This window comes from Telopea speciosissima, chromosome 9 (genome assembly GCF_018873765.1).
Source record: "Telopea speciosissima isolate NSW1024214 ecotype Mountain lineage chromosome 9, Tspe_v1, whole genome shotgun sequence".
NCBI lineage: Eukaryota > Viridiplantae > Streptophyta > Magnoliopsida > Proteales > Proteaceae > Telopea > Telopea speciosissima.
This window is the reverse complement of record NC_057924.1, coordinates 59,863,142-59,881,518: the sequence shown is the minus strand read 5'-3', so window position 1 is coordinate 59,881,518 and position 18,377 is coordinate 59,863,142.

The window sequence follows — 18,377 nt, the reverse complement described above, 5'->3', positions numbered from 1 at the left end:
AGGAAAATTGGGTCCACCTGTAATTAAAATTGGAGATCAGTTGATCTTCAATGTAGCAAATAATGGTACAACTACTAAGTTTTTTTTTTGCTTTTCTTTTCTTTTTTTGGTAATAGCATTATACAACTACTAGGTTACTACTACAGAGATATTTATTAAAGGTTTTGGTCATTATTATTAAATAATTCTACGAAATTAAACACATAACTAATATTGCCTTATACAAAGTTTATCTAAATAGTGGAATGAATGACCTTCTTATATAATGAATTATTTCTATATTCTCATTTCAGTCTGTATGCTTAAAAATTTCCCTTTCACAAAATCTTAGTACATAATCATTATTGTTCTCTATAAATGTAACACAAAATTATTTTTTTTTACAAAATATTAGTAAAAAGTATGACCTTTTAATATAAGCGAAGTTATCATGAACAGCACAGATACCATGAACGGCGCGAAAGAAGCTTCTCCTAATGACTCAAGTATCTATCATATGGCATTTCCTTTGGCCTTAAAATTTGAAGGAGATGTTATTAACATTTTCATCTTATAAAATAAATTTCAACTTATCTAAAACTTTCCATGTTGAGATATAAGGCTTTGACAACTAGTCGAAAATATGACTTTATCAATTTCTTTTACCATAAAAATATAACGATAAAAGTTCAATACATGGTAGGTCCTATGGTGAGGCTAAGATCCTAAATTTGACACATGGCTATTCCATAGGGTGTACAACTCATAATTAAAAGTCAGTTTTCTAAGACTAGCAATAAACGTGGCTTAATAAATTGGACCGTCAAAATAAAATTTATCCTAACGACAATCAAAAGAGACAACTTTTCTGATATTTATAAAGTGAATTATTTCTAGAAGCCCATTTTGAACCTTATATACTTATTATTTTTCTTTGCAAAGTTTATCTCAATAGTAGAATGCATGACCCTTCAAGAAAATAATTGAATTGTTTATAGAAGCCTCTCTCTCTTTGTCTCTCTTATTTATAAAGTGAATTGAATAATGATTAGTAGTATCATCTTTTAATTCTTTACGGTATCATCTAATATTCATTATCATTTATATTATCTTCATTGGTAACATGTTTTTGTCAAATGATAGAGTATTATATTTTCCAACTTTCATATGCATAATCATCCCAAAAAAAATTTCACATACATACATATAGAGATTAAGTGTTTCTCCTAAAGCACAAGCAAAATGGTTGTGTTTGAACAGTTTTGTTAATGATGGAAATTGGTCCACCACTCATAAAAGATTAGTAACTATCAAATGAGATAACATATAATAGTATGTCAATAGAATGAGTTATAGCTAATTTAAGTCCAATCTATGTAAAATGAGGCAAAAGTTGTACGGAGATAAGACAATATAGAGAAACTCAATAAAAGTACATATATAAATTAAATGAAAAAGTAAAATAATGTTAAAAAACAATACAAATCATTTTTTTCTAAAATAAAAATGTATTTACCAATTAAAACAAAAAATTAGCACTTCCTAATTAACCGAACTTAATGTGCACTCACCCACACACACGTGTGTGTGTGTGTGTGCGCGAGCGTGCACGCATCAGATTGCATTCAATTTCTCCAGATACTCTTTTTGGACTTTCTCTCTCTTCTCTAGCTACTAAAATAGTAAAATGTTTTGTAGTTTTCTCTCCTCTCTTCTCTACCTACTAAATATATCCCTTAAAGCGCTCTATTTGTAGACTCCTCATAGTTCCTTAAATAGTTAAAGAGCAAATTACTCCCCCCTCCCCTCGATTATGGTCTAATGACAAACCCCTCCCCTGGGTTTTGAGAAATGACTCTCCCCTCCCCTGCATTCCCAAGATTCTATCAACCGTACCCTTGCCGTTAAAAAGGGTTGTTAAGTGATGACATCACCCTAATTATATTCGTTTAAACCCCAAACTGCCCTTATATTTGTAATATTCCAATAATACCCCCGCCTAATAAGAAGAGAAAACAAATAGAGAGAAAAGAGAAAGAGAAAATGTATCTCTTCTTCTTCTTGTTCGAACACATCTGTTATCTTCTTTCTCCGGGAATCGAGAACATCATCGTACAAGTTAGCGGTTAGTCGGCCATATTCTTTTAAATGCTATCCGGCTAAACTCAAGGTAAGCCCAATCGATAAACCCTAATTTTTATCTCTAATCCCATCGATAAACAAATTGATAAACCCTAATATTTGGGGACAACCCATTTTGCAGAAATTCAGAAGGGGTGGTGCTACATCAAATGTGATAAAAGTTCATTCAAAAGATTGATCCTACACACGGTTAGGTAAGATTTGCACCTATAGTAGTGCAATTGATTTCTGCTGGTTCTTTTTTTTTCTTTTTCCCCAATTCTACTGTTGTATTATAAAAACGTTTCTTTTGGCTTGATTAGATGATTATATGCTATTCCGTTTCATTATGGGAGTGTATATAACCTATATTCAATACCTATGTGATTAAACTAGATAAAATAGGCAACCAACTCCCATCTCACGGCTTGGATCGGCAACCAACTCCCATCTCTCTCTAATTTTTATTGTTTAGATTGGAGTTATTTTCTCACTCCCATATCTCTCTGATTTCTATTATATAGGTTACGGTTTTGTATTCTTTAGATCACTCTACAACATTGATTTGTTTTTTTTGTTGTTTTTGTTGTGCATCTTTTACAGGTAAATGTATCAAATGTCTAGCTCAAGTGTTAATTGCAGCAATCCTAATACACTCAAGTACAATCGGAAAGCTGTGATTAGAATATCAGAGACTGATAATAATCCAAATAGGCTTTTTTACAGTTGCCCACAGATTAATGGTTGTAATTTTTTTGTTTGGTGTGATCCCATTGTTGCACCAACAACCGAGCTTGTGCCGAATCCCACCCCGATTTACAAGAGTTGCAGGAGGAGGTGCGGGTGCTACGAGAGGAGATACGGGTTTTGCGAGAGGTGTTACGGGGGTTACAACAGGCGGTGCGAAGTGGAACAATTAGAATGGATGAAACGGAGAAGTTTGTTGCATCAATGAAGCTTGGAGTTTATTTTGTTCTAGTTTTCTTTGTTGGTGTAATTGTATCAGTTATGATTGGCAAATAAATGTGAAACTGATGTACTTTTTTTTTTTTTTTTTTTTGGTGAAAGTGAAACTGATGTACTTAAATCCCAGCATTAGTAATGAAAAATTGTACAACATCATTAGCAAATGATTCTACAATCATATTTAATCAACAAGATCTTCTAATTGGCTTTTTCCTCAAGTGATCATTATAGGACTTTATATTGAACTTCTTTCTCATCATTAAACAGAGCCAAGCAGCAGAACCACTATCACATACAATTTTAGATGAATTGCTGAAACCATCACACGGTGTATTCACAACTCAACTCCACCACCTCACCGCCCCTTACAAAACCATTTATGCAAGCTTTGGACAGCATTCCCTTGTATTAGTCTACTGTACCACAACATCTGGATATTTGGACAGCAATTCCCTTGTAAATAGGCTTTTAAAAATCTGAAAATTTGGACAGCATTTCCCCTTTAAATAGGCTATCTTAAACCTGAAAATTTGGACAGCATTCCTAAATTATCCAAAAAAAAAGTCTATGCTTCCAAAAGTATTTGTCTACCATACTTCAACATCCAACATATCTAAAAAAAAAATTTGTTTGGATCATCCACATCCAACTTAACATCATGTCCAAAATAAAAGTCTACCACAAAATCCAACATATCCAAAAAAAAAAAAAAAAGTTTACAATCATCCACATCCAACTTAATATCATATCCAAATAAACATAAAAATCATCAAATTACAGCCTATGATTCTAATTTCTTCACTGCCTCCCCTCCCCTCTTTGAACTTATTTCTTCTTCATTTCTCTTGCTTTCCTTTTATCTTCCTTGGCTTTCCTTTGTGCTTCAATCTTGGCCTGCATATTGTCATAAGTGATGGTAGAAGAAGCTTGAGATCTGGTCAATCTTTGAGAGGTATTGACATCACATTTGCTCCCACTTCCCTTCTTTCCCTATACAAGCATGAATTCAATATTAGAATCCTTGTAATCATCACGATAACATAAAATAAGTATGAGTACTTAGGATAAAATCTTATGATTATACCTTTACTTCCTTCCCTTTAATTGGAGCTCTTTCGCATTTCCTTGAGTTGTGGCCTACCTCCTTGCAGTTGCTACATCTGACACTTCCAAATCTTTTTCTAAACTCTCCAGATGCTCCTTCATCAGGTTCCTTCCTCCTATTGATATGTGGTCTTCCTGGTAACCTCTTCAGATGCTCCAACTTTCTCTACCTTCACTTTCAACCACACCATATGCAATGGGAAACAATCCTTTGTTTCCATCAACAGCTATAGCAGCCAGTAGAACTCCTCCATACACACCCTTGAGATGGCAACCATCAAGACCTATAAATGGTCTACAACCCCTCACAAAACCATTTATGCAAGCTTTGAAACAAAGAAACACTCTCTTAAAAATTGGAGGCTCTGTGAATACCTGCCTTTGATGAAAATTGAGTCTAAAAAGACTACCTGGATTTCTATCTCTCATCACTTCACCATAATGATTTAGTTTGCCAAATGACTCTGCATGACTACCTTCATTGGCTATACGGGCTTTCTTTTTTGCTCTGTACAATGAAACATAAGGGACTGTTACATTATACTTTTCCATAATATAAGCAGCCATTGCCTTGGTCTTCATTTCAGGATCCATCTTCAACTGATAGGCAAGTTCTTCAGCAATCCAACCAGATGTAATAGACTTATTTGTGTACTTTCTGGCACAACTATGCTCATTACAATATGACTTAATCATGTATGTGACTCCATCACTACTAGGTGAAGCATGCACTCTCCATGTACACTCCGGTGCCTTACACACAACAGTAACTCTTGCCTTTTCATTCTTCACAAACAGTCTCTCAAAACCTTGTTGAATAACATAACTGTGAAGTACATGCCTGAAATGATCAACATTATCAAAAAGCATCCCAGTCTCTAAACTTATTTTTCCATCATGAAATTTATCATTATCAAAGAAATGCCCATAATAGTCATCAGACTCATAACCAGATAATACATCATTATCATCACATTTCTCAATGTTTTCCTCCTCAGACTTCTCCATTCCCTCATCACCCCCAAGGTCATCACATGACATGTCTTCCTCATCAAGATCCACATCCGTATCACTCTCTTCCAAACTATTCTCACCATCAGTTGAGCATTTCCATTCATCATCCATATCACTGTCACTTGACTCATGAACCACAACATGATTCTTATTAGTTGCCCTGGTCTCTGTATCAGTCTTACCACCCCTTGTGTTAATGGCATAACTACTAGCTACCTGGGTCCTTGGATCACTCATGTCACAATCTCTATTGGTGGCTTTACTGCTAGATGCCTGGTCCCTTTAACACTCATATCACAATCTTTGTTAGTCACATCATTACTAGATGCCTTGAAAGTAGCACCACCCCTTCTGATTCGGTACTTTACCCTACTACCAAATCCACACTGATTTTGCCGGATGCCACTACCAAAACCATACTGATTTTGTTGAATGCCACTACCAAATCCATATTGATTTTGTTGAATCCCACTACCAACCCCACATTGACTTTGCTGGATGTCACCACCAACCCCACACTGACTTTGCTGAATGTCACCTTGTTGTTCCCTTTCCATATTTGGTTGATTTTCCCGAATGATCAGTGCACCAGGGAAGCCATTGATTGTATAAGTGTAGGTCGATTGATCATCAACATTAAGATCATAAACATACAAATTAATGACATCCAATTTTTCATTCAATGTAAACAACTGATATGCACAAGCATCATCAACCACTTCCAAATCCTGGTTGGTAGGGAGTATACACTTGACTTTGAATGTCACAGTATGACCTACCGAAACATGCTTGATGACTGTATTGTATATGTCACATACCATGTCCAGATAGCCATACTGGTCTGGGTCTACCAGGATAGGTGTCGAGGTGTTCATGTCATAATGATAACAGATAGTTGCCCTAATCTCCATTGCTTCAGAAATTAAATAACCCTGTAATGTTTTAACGCATGGAAAATAATAAGAAAACAAATGAAATCAGATTCTTACAATTTATGGGGAAAAAAAAGAAGAAGAGAAAAAGCAAGATGGAACATGTACAATTTATAGACCACAAGTATTCCTAGCTAGACATCTATTGACCATGCATGGTGATATTATATACATTTCTATAGGAAAGCATTGTCGTATGGCGATTGCTTGTGCGATAATTGGTGCGCAATTGGTGGATGGATGAACGATCGATATGGCCGCAGGATCTCAATCCTGGTTGCAGACTCTCTCTTCTTCAAAGGAGCTATTGTCATGGCCTCTGCTCCCAACCCAGCTCTACTGATCGTTGGTCTTATTTTTGTGGGTCTCGGTGTTGGTATGGCATCGATGACATCTCCATTATACATCTCAGAAGCTTCTCCTGCTAAAGTCCGAGGTGCCTTGGTTAGTACCAATGGTTTCCTTATAACAGAGGCCGGTTCTCTTACCGATCAACTTAGCATTCACCAAGGTAATTAAGCCATAATCATCAGAAAGTAGTAGTAATGATCTGGTCTTGTTTCTTTTGGTTTAGTGTTAATAGAAAAGACAACTTTAACTAACCCATCAGATTTGATGTTTCAGGCTCCTGGGACATGGAGGTGGATGCTTGGAGTTGGAGGGTTACCAGCTATGTTTCAATTTGCACTAATGTGGTTTCTTCCAGAGTCACCACGCTGGCTTTATAGAAAGGTTCACACTTATTTTTATTCCCAGTTATTTTTGAGTTCTTCAAATGAGACATTTTCAAACAATTTTTATACTGTTATATATCTAGATAAGTTGAAACTTGAGCTCCAATTATCTGCAGATGATTAAGAAAACCAATTTTTTGCTTCTTGTGTATTTATAATGTTATACAGGGAAGGGAAGATGAAGCCAAAGCCTTACTCAAAAGAATCTACCCCGTGGATGAGGCTGAAATGGAGATACAAGCTCTGAAAGAGTCTATTGAGACAGAGATCAATTGCACTACTATAGGTGCAAATCTTACCTAACCGTGTGTAGGATCAATCTTTTGAATGAGCTTTTATCACATTTGATGTAGCACCACCCCTTCTGAATTTCTGCAAAATGGGTTGTCCCCAAATATTAGGGTTTGTCAATTTGTTTATCGATGGGATTAGAGATAAAAATTAGGGTTTATCGATTGGGCTTACCTTCAGTTTAGCCGGATAGCATTTAAAAGAATATGGCCGGAGCTAACCGCTAACTTGTACGATGATGTTCTCTGCTTCCGCCGGAGAAAGAAGATAACGGATGTGTTCGAACAAAAAGAAGAAGAGATACGTTTTCTCTCTCTTTTCTCTCTATTTGTTTTCTCTTGTTATTAGGAGGGGGTATTATTGGAATATTATAAATATAAGGGCAGTTTGGGGTTTAAACGAATATAATTAGGGTGATGTCATCACTTAACAACCCTTTTTAACGGCAAGGGTACGGTTGATAGAATCTTGGGAATGCAGGGGAGGGGAGAGTCATTTCTCAAAACCCAGGGGAGGGGTTTGTCATTAGACCATAATCGAGGGGAGGGGGGAGTAATTTACTCATAGTTAAATGCATACCTTTCCTCTGTTTCTAAAATCTCTTTAGCCCTATGTCTCCTAAAAATTCTTATAGTTGTTTAGGACACATTTGCTATCCTTCATACTAGATAGAAACACAACTTATTTTTAGTGATTTTACTTTAACAAAATAAAATACCTCCTTTTTTTTTTTTGATGTAAAAATAAAATACCTCTTTATGTAGTGAAATTACATAGGTTGATCAAACATTAGTGATTGGAATGCTTCATATTCATTAGTGGTTAAGTGTGCTTTAAGAAAGTGACTATGGAATAAAATCTCCGTGCATTTAATTTTTTTTTTTTAAAAATAAACTGGGTAATTTAAGCACACCTTATATTTGAACAGGTATATGCCCTTCATCCAAAAATAAAAAATAAAGACCAAGAAACATTTGGCTTTCTTTCTCATTTTATTTATTTATTAACATTATTATTTATGAAAAAATTATTGTTTGTTCAATGGTAAAATTGTCATTAATGATTATCATGTCCTTAACATTTTTAAACAGTACTAGTAGGGATCTATGCAGTACAGTAATGCATGATCAAAAAGAATCATATATATATATATATATATATATATATATATATATATATATATATATATATATATATATATATATATACCTACTATACATAATGCATGATTAAAAAGAATCATATATATATATATATATATATATATATATATATATATATATATATATATATATATATATATATATATATATATATATATATGAAACAACATTTATGGTATATATGTAACTTAGTTGTGGATAAACAAGAAGTGAAAGCAGAAAAAAAATAATCCTAAACAACATCAAAATTAAAATAAAATCAACATAATTTGTTGGATTTTTTATTTGTCTTTATAATTAAAGATTCAAAATATTTAGAGAATGGATTATGTCGTTTCTTAATAGGCAGCAATATGCACTTAAATGACCAATAGATGTGACTATTGGACAACTTGTTTGAATGGTCAACAAACAAGTATTTTGGGAAAAGACATGATGTTAGGGCATGTCTCTTGGAGATTCCCATTAGTGGTGTCTCTTCCTCTCCTATATATAGAGAGGGGGTGTTGTCTATTTCTCTAAGATTTTTTGTGTGGAAACTATGGTTTTTCGATTGCATTAAAATCATTTTCCAAACCATCTATTGAGCCTAGCCTTGCTTTACCATATAACCGAAGTCTTTGTGCATAAGATTAAGGTTTGGTGGTTGATTTATCTTGGAGGTAAAATGCAAGGAACCCTGGCTGCACTAGCACAGGGGGTGTTTCAGACCTTAAGGAGAGTGTCTTCATTGATGCAACTCAACCACAGTTGTTAGTTTGTGATTGATTTGTGACTATCAACAACAACGAGTTCGTGGCTATCAACAACATCTCAGTCTTATTTTCTCAAACCAAGTACTTGTTTACAACATAATTAAAAACTTTCTCTGTTTATAACCAAGAAGGTTATGAACAAATAGAATGATGTGTTGCTTGAATACAGTGCCTAGAGATGTAATTCGAAATAAGCTCTAGTCCTGCCTCATAACACTTTTATATCTCAATTCGAAGGTAGATTCAAAAATCCACCTTACACTTATCCTTAAGTAGCTTGTCTTTGAAGATCCCTTGGCAACTTTCTCTCCTCTCGCTCTTTGAATTAAGAGAACTACACCACTTGCCATTGTCGTTGAGAGAAACACTATAGCTGCTAAAGATTGGATAATTGTCCTAATTGATTGTAACTTGTAACTATGAACGATTGGAATAGGCAATTGGGACCCCAAGTTATGGAACAATATGGAACTAATGATGGAGAGAATTGGAGGAGGGAGAAACCACGGAGGGGTTTTAGTATTGATTTGGTTAATCTAGATAGAATATTGGCAGTTGTCTTAGTTTTTTTAGAATCCTAAGTAGGAATTGGAACGCAAACTATAGCTGTTTAATTTAAATTACCTAAATGCCCTTGTATAACCCTAAATGTTAGAAGTTTGAAATTTTGAGCAATCCCATATCATCAGTGTGAAATTACTATCTTCTACCCCCAAATAATATTGTGTTGGATGATGAGAAAGGGTAAAGAAGAACGATTAAGATTTAAGTTATAACCACCATGGTTACAAACATATTTTTCGATAGTTCTCCTTGTGTATATCCTTCATTGGAAGGAGTCTTATAAATGCAAAATACCAAATTATATTTATAAATATCATTGTGCATGTAATGTTGGAAAAATGTTTTGTCAAGGTTTTGTTCTTGGATTTTGCCTCATATAGGTACAATTGTATTTGCTTATGTTGGTATCATAACTGAAAGCTCAGCTGTGTACATGGAGTTACTTGCCATTTATAGAGGTTTGATCTTGTGCATAGAAAAGAACATTCTAAAATTAGTTATTGATGACATGCTGGAGAGAAGAGTGCATGAGCCATGGGCACTACAAGATTTGAAGATTGTCATATTGTATCTAGTAGAAAGATTGTCATGGAGTGCGGTGTGAGATGAATCAAGCAGATGACTTGCCTATTGATCTTTGTAATATTGTAAAAATTTATTGTATACATGCTAGGATTTCCTGTTGATCTTTGTAATTTTGTAAAAAAAAATGACTCTGACCATTATATTTAGAGCTTGCATGCACCCCCTCCTAGTTTGAAACAATATCAAAACACCCATCCTAGTTTTACTATTTACATGCACCCCCTGAATTTGTGGATGGCTTACAAATAAGCTTCTACCGTCAAGTGTAAAACGTTAGTTGTAGTTAAACTTTTCAAAAAAATAAAAATAAAAATTCAAGAGAGGATCTGATTGCAAGAGAAGGAGAAGAAGAAATAGATTTAGGGAATAATCCATCCGAAATTGATGTGGAAGTTGAGGAATTGGTTGTCCAACCAGTCAATTGGGGTGGAAATGTGGACGACTTAATGGAGCAAATGGGATATCTGGTGTCAAATAAACCCTCAAACAAGGTTGGATTGGATGGGTTGCAGATTGCAGGTTCCTGGTCTTGATGTCAGCATCTCCATCTCTGTCTATGCTTCACATTTCTATGGGGTATGTTAATTGGAACCTAATGTGTCATTGTTGCTATTGTGTTGCCCTTAGAAATCCATAAATGTATCCTTGTTTGTAATATATGAATCTGCCTTGTGTGTGCAAACTAATCTAGTACAAGACTTCATATACAACAAGAAGCAGGGGAAGCGGGTTTTGGAGGAGACGAGGAGAATTGTCGGCGGCGGTGAGATGGCAAGACAGGATTATAGAGATACGTGAAGGTTCTTGGAAGTACGTCGCCGGTTCCATCGGCACCGATCCAGGTTTGTTTCTTTTAATACCATAACGCACTTTAATGGCCTAGTGCATCTTTCTCGGTGTTAACTCAGCTCTGGCGTTCACACAAACAGAGAAAGTGATAGGAACTGCAACGCCAGTAGAAGAAGAAGAAGAAACGAGAGCCAAGAAAGCTTCCTAGCATCTCTCTACGGGAGACGAGTAAACGATACATTGGGAATCTACATCACCCCTTTTGGCTCTTTCCTTCCACCTTGAAAATAATAACTCCCTTGAGCCATCCGAAAAGGTAGAATACAAATTCTTTCATTAATTCTTCGAGGAGGAAAATTGAAAAAAGAAATTAATTTCGTTTAATTCTTCATTCTATTGTGTTGGAAATTTTGAATGAATGAAATGCAGGTGAGTTGCTAAATGCTAGGAAGATGCAGTATCGAGAGTCAAAGAGATTTGAGTCAGAGAGAAAGCACATCCAAGTCCAGGACAAGGACCAGGAGGAGGACTGTGTGGAGGAAGAAGAAGAAGAAGGTTTCGTGACAGTGGTTCGATTCATGCTGGAGAACTCGAATGGGAGAGCCACGACTTTGTTGAATCGAAAGTTACTGGTGGTGGAATTGCTATCCGATGAGGATGCGGTGATGTTGTTGTTGGGGTTCGTGGTGCCGTAGGGCGTCGAATAGAGCCTCAATCGGCGGTGGAAAAACAACAAAAACCCTTGAATTTTTCGTTTTGGCGTGAGGTTGAAAATGGTTAAGGTGTTTGAACTTCACAATAACATATAAAGAAAGAGGGGAGATGGAGAAACTAACCTTCGCCGAAGATGGTGTGAAGGGAAAACCCTAAAAGGGGATTTTCGTTTTGGGGGAGAAGAAAGTCATGAAGGGTAAAAATGTAAAATGGTACTTAATGTAGGTTACTGAACTAAAAGGATAAAATAGTCTTTGTACTTACAAAACTAACAGTTTACTAACACCGTGAACCATTAGGGGTTTTTTGTGTAAAAGTGAAACTAGAGTGGGTGTTTAGATATTGTTTCAAACTATAGGGGGTGCATGTAATTTACTCTTATATTTATTACTGATTGTAATTTTCATCTTTTCGATATATTTTGTTACTACTATCAAAAAAAAAAAAAAAAAATCTACAGACATGAGGAAGAAAAAATTCTCTAGAAGATAATATTCAAGGGAAAATCTTCACCTTATGGACCGTCATAAGAAGCTTCTAGTATGCCTCTTGATGGGCAAATTGGCCATTTGTTGGGTTGTGTACTCTATGAATTAGATACATGTCAAATCTCAGATACTATATTAACCGCATGACTCACTTTGTAATGGATTTTTCCATTGTATTATAAAGAATAGAACCACAGGTACCAAAGGTGCATTCTTAATCATTTACCAAAATAAAGGATCGAGTTTTCCTTAAGCCACGGTGAAAAAGGATCCTTTGACCGCAGCTTTTGGATGAGAATGCGGGTGAGGGTATCACGATATAGGGGAGGGTATTATCGACTTTATCTAATAGGGGACGTTTTAGGACCCTAAGTTGGTGGCTGAACCCTTCCCGTGTAGTGAAGGAAAACTTTCTCCAAATAATAAATACTAGTTTTCAAACACTTCTTGGAGTTCTATATCTCCATGTAAGAAAATTGGGCTAGGTTAAAATTATTATTTATGAAATTTTTGGATGATGATTATGGAAAATCTCATATGAATTGTATGAAATAAAAAGCTTACAAGCGTCTTTTTCCTTAACTACTAACTTACGGGAATAGGCTGAGTAAGCTAGCGGTGTACCATAAGCTTGCACCCTGTGTCTATCTCTCTCTTCCTCCCTTTGAGGGTGAGGGTGTCATTTCAAAGGGGGAAGAGAGAGAGAGACACATAAGGTGCTAGTAACGGTATAGCTAGTATACCCATCTCTCTCCCTTTACAAAAAATGCGTAATAAATCCAAACTAGAAATGTCAAAACTTGTACCATCTATCACCGATCAAATACCCAATAAGCCCAAACTAGAAATGTCAAAACTTGTACCATCTATCACCGATCAAATACCCAATAAGCTTATACTAAAGGAAACCCAACTAGAACAAATTACAAAAACAATATTCAAAAACTAAACTTTGCCAAGAATATTTCAAAGACCTTGTTCAAAATAGGTGGACCTATAACATTATGTACTGGATCTGAACCTGTTGGAGATTTCCTGTTGATATCTCAGAGAGGTGGAGTCGAGCCATTGTGCTCTCAATGATCAGGACCTGATGACTATTTTTCTTTAGATATCCATGAATCCTGATCACCAGATTCATGATCAGTAAAATACATCTTCAAATTAAAGACAAAAGTTTGAAAATTTTGTAACTAAAAAACATATAAATAGATAATAAAAAATGTCAAGTTTAAATAGAAAATAAGAAAATAAGACACATGATAACTTTATTTACTCAATGTAGCAAATATTTTTTGTCATTACATCAGGGAATTAGAGTCTGTTTGTATAGGGCCAGTCCTTCCATTATGAATTGGGCTTGGAGCTGATGATGGAACCAAAGGGTTGACATGGTCCAGTGACCTAAATTCATTAATTATTAATTGGACTCGGACCAGCTGGAACATCATGTTGGATACGAACACCTCCTTGTTGGTCTTGATCACCTAAGACTTCATTGCCTGTTTGAATAGGGCCAGTCCTTCCATTGTGGATTATTGGGCTTGGAGCTGACGGTGGAACCAAACGGTCGACATGGTTCTGTGATCCAAATTCATTATGAATTGGGTTGACATGGCCCTCTGACACAAATTCATTATTAATTGGACTTGGACCAGCTGGAACTTCATGTTGGACATGAACACCTCCTTGTGGGGCTTGAGCTGAGGGGGTTTTGCTCCTTAAATCCATGTGTTCTGATCTTGCTTCAGCAACAGGAGCATGGTTTGAATGCAGTAACACAACGATAAAAAACAATAGCATCACTGGTAAAAAGTTATTTGAGGCTTCCATTGCTTCAAGAAGAATTGCAAGACAAGATCGGATCGATGAGTCCCCTATGCTTGGCAAATGGTTGGTTTATATAAGAATTTTAGGAATCAATAGAGAATACCCACTTTAGGAAAATTCCCACAAATTAATAAGGGATTCTAGCTATCCAATTGAAAGGACCAATCTTCTGATCAATAAAGATATCGTTTTGATTATAGTAATTTAATGAGGATTCGGAAGATCATATATTGATCAATCATAAAGAGATTCAATAACAAAGAAAGATCGATTCTTTGGGATCCTTCTCAAGAGGATCTCCACCGATGATAAGGCAATGACACACAATCGAGGTTGGGTTCTAGACTGTCAAGATAACTTTCCTACAATAGAAGATTGCTCCACACAAGAATATGCTGGCATTACTTATTCCAGTAAAGCTACAGCAAATGGAATAAATTATTTTGAGAAACTCTCAAGAGAGCCACCACTTATTACTGTAAATAACCAAGGAGAATTGTCCTTAAATAGGACTGTATACCAAAGGATTGAATATTGAGAATATCCTTTTACAATGAAGATTCTTTGGGATCCTTATATTAATGTCACGCCCTGAACCCGGGTAATAGGTATGGGGTTGGCCCTTACAGACCGCCATGTGATACACGGTTGATGTCTTGCCTATCACATACATACTATAACAGATCTAAAATAATTAAATAAGATGTTGGTGGCAGTTAACAAAAATACAATTTACAGGAATGATATTAAAGTTATTACATGCATTCTGTTTTCCAATGTACACAAAGGTACATGTTCATTCTTTTTTCTTTTCCCAAATAGGTCCTTTGATTATAGTAATTTAGTGAGGATTTGGAAGATCATATATTGATCAATCATAAAGAGATTCACTAACAAAGAGAGATCGATTCTTTGGGATCCTTCTCAAGAGGATCTCCACCGATGATAAGGCAATGACACACAATCGAGGCTGGGTTCTAGACTGTCAAGATAACTTTCCTACGATAGAAGATTGCTCCACACAAGAATATGCTCTTTAATGCTTATTCCAGTAAAACTACAACAAATGGAATAAATTATTTTGAGAAACTCTCAAGAGAGCCACCACTTATTACTGTAAATAACCAAGGGGAATTATCCTTAAATAGGACTGTATACCAAAGGATTGAATATTGAGAAATATCCTTTTACATTGGAGATTCTTTGGGATCTTTATATTAATGTCACGCCCTGAACCCGGGTTATAGGTATGGGGTTGGCCCTCACAGACCACCATGTGATACACGGTTGATGTCTTGCCTATCACATACATACTATAGCAGATCTAAAATAATTAAATAAGATGTTGGTGGCATTTAACAAAAATACAATTTACAGGAACGATATTAAAGTTATTACATGCATCCTATTTTCCTATGTACACAAAGGTACATGTTCATTCTTTTTTCTTTTTCTTTTGGTAAATAGGTCCATATTCATTCACTATCATGTCTCTCCTCCACAACTTTTACTTAGAAGCCTTTGCCTCTAAACATACATTGCGCACATTGTCACTTAACATGGGCATGCTTTGAAAAAAATCATGAATAATGGGGGTGAGCTCAACTAGCCCAATGAGAGAAACAAAGTCATATAAAGGAATCCAATTCATACATACATGAACAAATCATACTAATTCATAATCATATAAATTGGATTCATGACATTCTTACTCATCTTTCTTAAATCAAATTGTCTAGCTAATGGAATTTAATGATTAAACATCATGTAACTTTTATATCCCATGTCAAGACATCATAGTGATCTACCAAAATGCACGACATAAAAGCTGAAAACACGCACATGGGATCTACTCCTTATTCCAGTCATTGAAGCATTAAAGAGGATCCCTCTGTACCCGAAGCATTAAAATAAAAATCCTCATTAAAATACTAATAAATAGAAATATTGACTTTTTTTTTAAGCATATTTAATTATTATTAATTAATTAAATAATAATAAAATAATTCAAAAAAGTTCTTTTTAATTTATTTTTCATTTTATTACATTTAAATTTCTATTCTATTTAGAATTCTATTATTATTATTAATATTCTAATACTAATATTATATTAGAATTTTTTTTTTTAATTCTATCATTTTGGGGATGATTGTCTCAAAATACGTAACCTACTCTTGATTCCAGTCACCGTAGCACTAGGGAGGGTTTCCCTGAATAAAATGTTTACCTTTGATTCTAGTCACTGAAGCACTGGGGGGGGGGACCTCTATCTCTGTAGGCACGTGATCTACTCCAGATCCTAGTCACGGAAGCATTGAGAAGGATCAAGCCCTAGACTCTGTATACCTTATCCAATACTTAATCCCCTACTAGAAAGGGATGACAGTCACAGAGTCTCATTTTCATCTCTTTAATTATGTTCTTTGAATCTATAGGGTTCTTTTCTTTTCATTTTTATCAATCTTTGAATCCATGTCTCTCATATTCCTTTATTACAATTGTTCATGAAACCATGCTCATAGACATATAAAACATAATAAAAACAGTAAACATGAGATGATGATATCAATTCTTAAGACATGCATAAATGTTCTAAAACATTATGTACCATGAAAACAATGACGATATGATAGAATTCCACTCACATGTGTCTCAACTGTTCTCAGCAAACACAATTCCCATTAATCAGCCCTCAAAAATCCCCTTTTTTGGGCCATCCGGACGAAGTATCTGGTCGACCCCTATTATCATCTGGGTACACAGTCAACCGGTTCTTGGGAGAAACCTGCTCATGAGAGCTGTTCCATGGTATTTCTCCTAGGATTTCCATGGGATTTCCTCTCCTTCCACTCTAAATCACATTTACACTATATCATTATCTCATTATAGAGCTTCCTACAAACAACAAAATCTTATTACATCTAGAATCCAAAAATACTCCTTCCAGGCTTGCCTTTCAATCTCTTTGATCCAAGAATCCTTGCCCCTTGATTAATGTTCCAAGTCTTCAACTCTCTAGGATAGAATCTCCCCTTCGTCTCTCTCTCTCTCACACTCACATTCTCTCTATTTTTGGAATAAATGAAAAAATGAGCCAAAACCACTTAAAAGTCTAATTCAAGTTCATCTGGTCGACTGCCACAATGATCTAATTGACCAGTTGTTGAACTGACTGCAAGCTGGATCATCCAGGTGCATACCAGGTGATAGTAATTCGTTCGATTGAATGATCCGATCGACCAATAGATTATCCAGCCAAATCCAGTTGCTCTCGAGGAGTTTTGTCTGTTGGCATCCGGTTGACCCCCACCACTAACCGGTGGGCAAGATTCTGTTTTCAATCAGGATTTTGTTTCCTGACCTCGGCCTATTCAAATGATCGTTTCTCCCTCATTCGAACTTCGCTTAACCTGATTCTTTTTTCGTTGGAAAGCTAAGTCAATAACCTTAATTTTCTATGTTATGGGCTTCCCCGAATTCTAACTATAATTTATATAAAAATTGAAGCTGTTGCTTCACCCAAAACTGTATATCTATCAATTCATTATTGAAGTGTGACCTATCACTAGGATCCAAGCTAGTCCTAGATTCAATTAAAGTCATTTTGAATCTTTAGTAATCATGTTGGGTCCTCTAAGTCAGATAACATTAAATATTCATATTAAATTCACATATTCCAGGGGGCAGGCCTTGGTGCAACGATAAGGTTGCTTCATTGTGATCAAGTGGTTACAGGTTCAAGTATGAAAACAGTCTCTTTGGGAAAACATGGGTAAGACTGCATACATTATGACCCTCCTTAAACCCTGCAATGATGGGAGCCTCGTGCACTGGATATGTCCTTATTAAATTCACATATTTCCAATGTAATACATCATAGAGCATTCTTACCTTTAGAGATCAACACCTCTCAATGGACTAATAAAAGCCAGAACCTAGCGGAATAACCATTAAATAGCCATTAACAATATAAAATCTTAAATTAATCATTTTCTAGGTATGGGGTATAATAATTAAGGGAGAATGTTCTCTGTGCCGTAACACAGGCTGCGCCCAGGCACATGAGCCTACCACTCAGGGGGGCAAGGTTGACTTTGCACCCACCCCATGTGCCTGGGGGCAGCTTCCGCTGCGGCACAGAGAACAACACCCCAACAATTAAAGTTCCTAATTCTTATTAGGGAAGGAATAGCAATGGACACCTTTCATATGGGTCAAGTGTACTAGACCCAACAATACAATATCTATGGATTGGGAGTATCGACCAAAAAACGGTTCATTTTTGAATTTATGTCTCCGATACAAACGCAATAGGTGCAGATACGGCCCAAACCATATTCTAGCGACA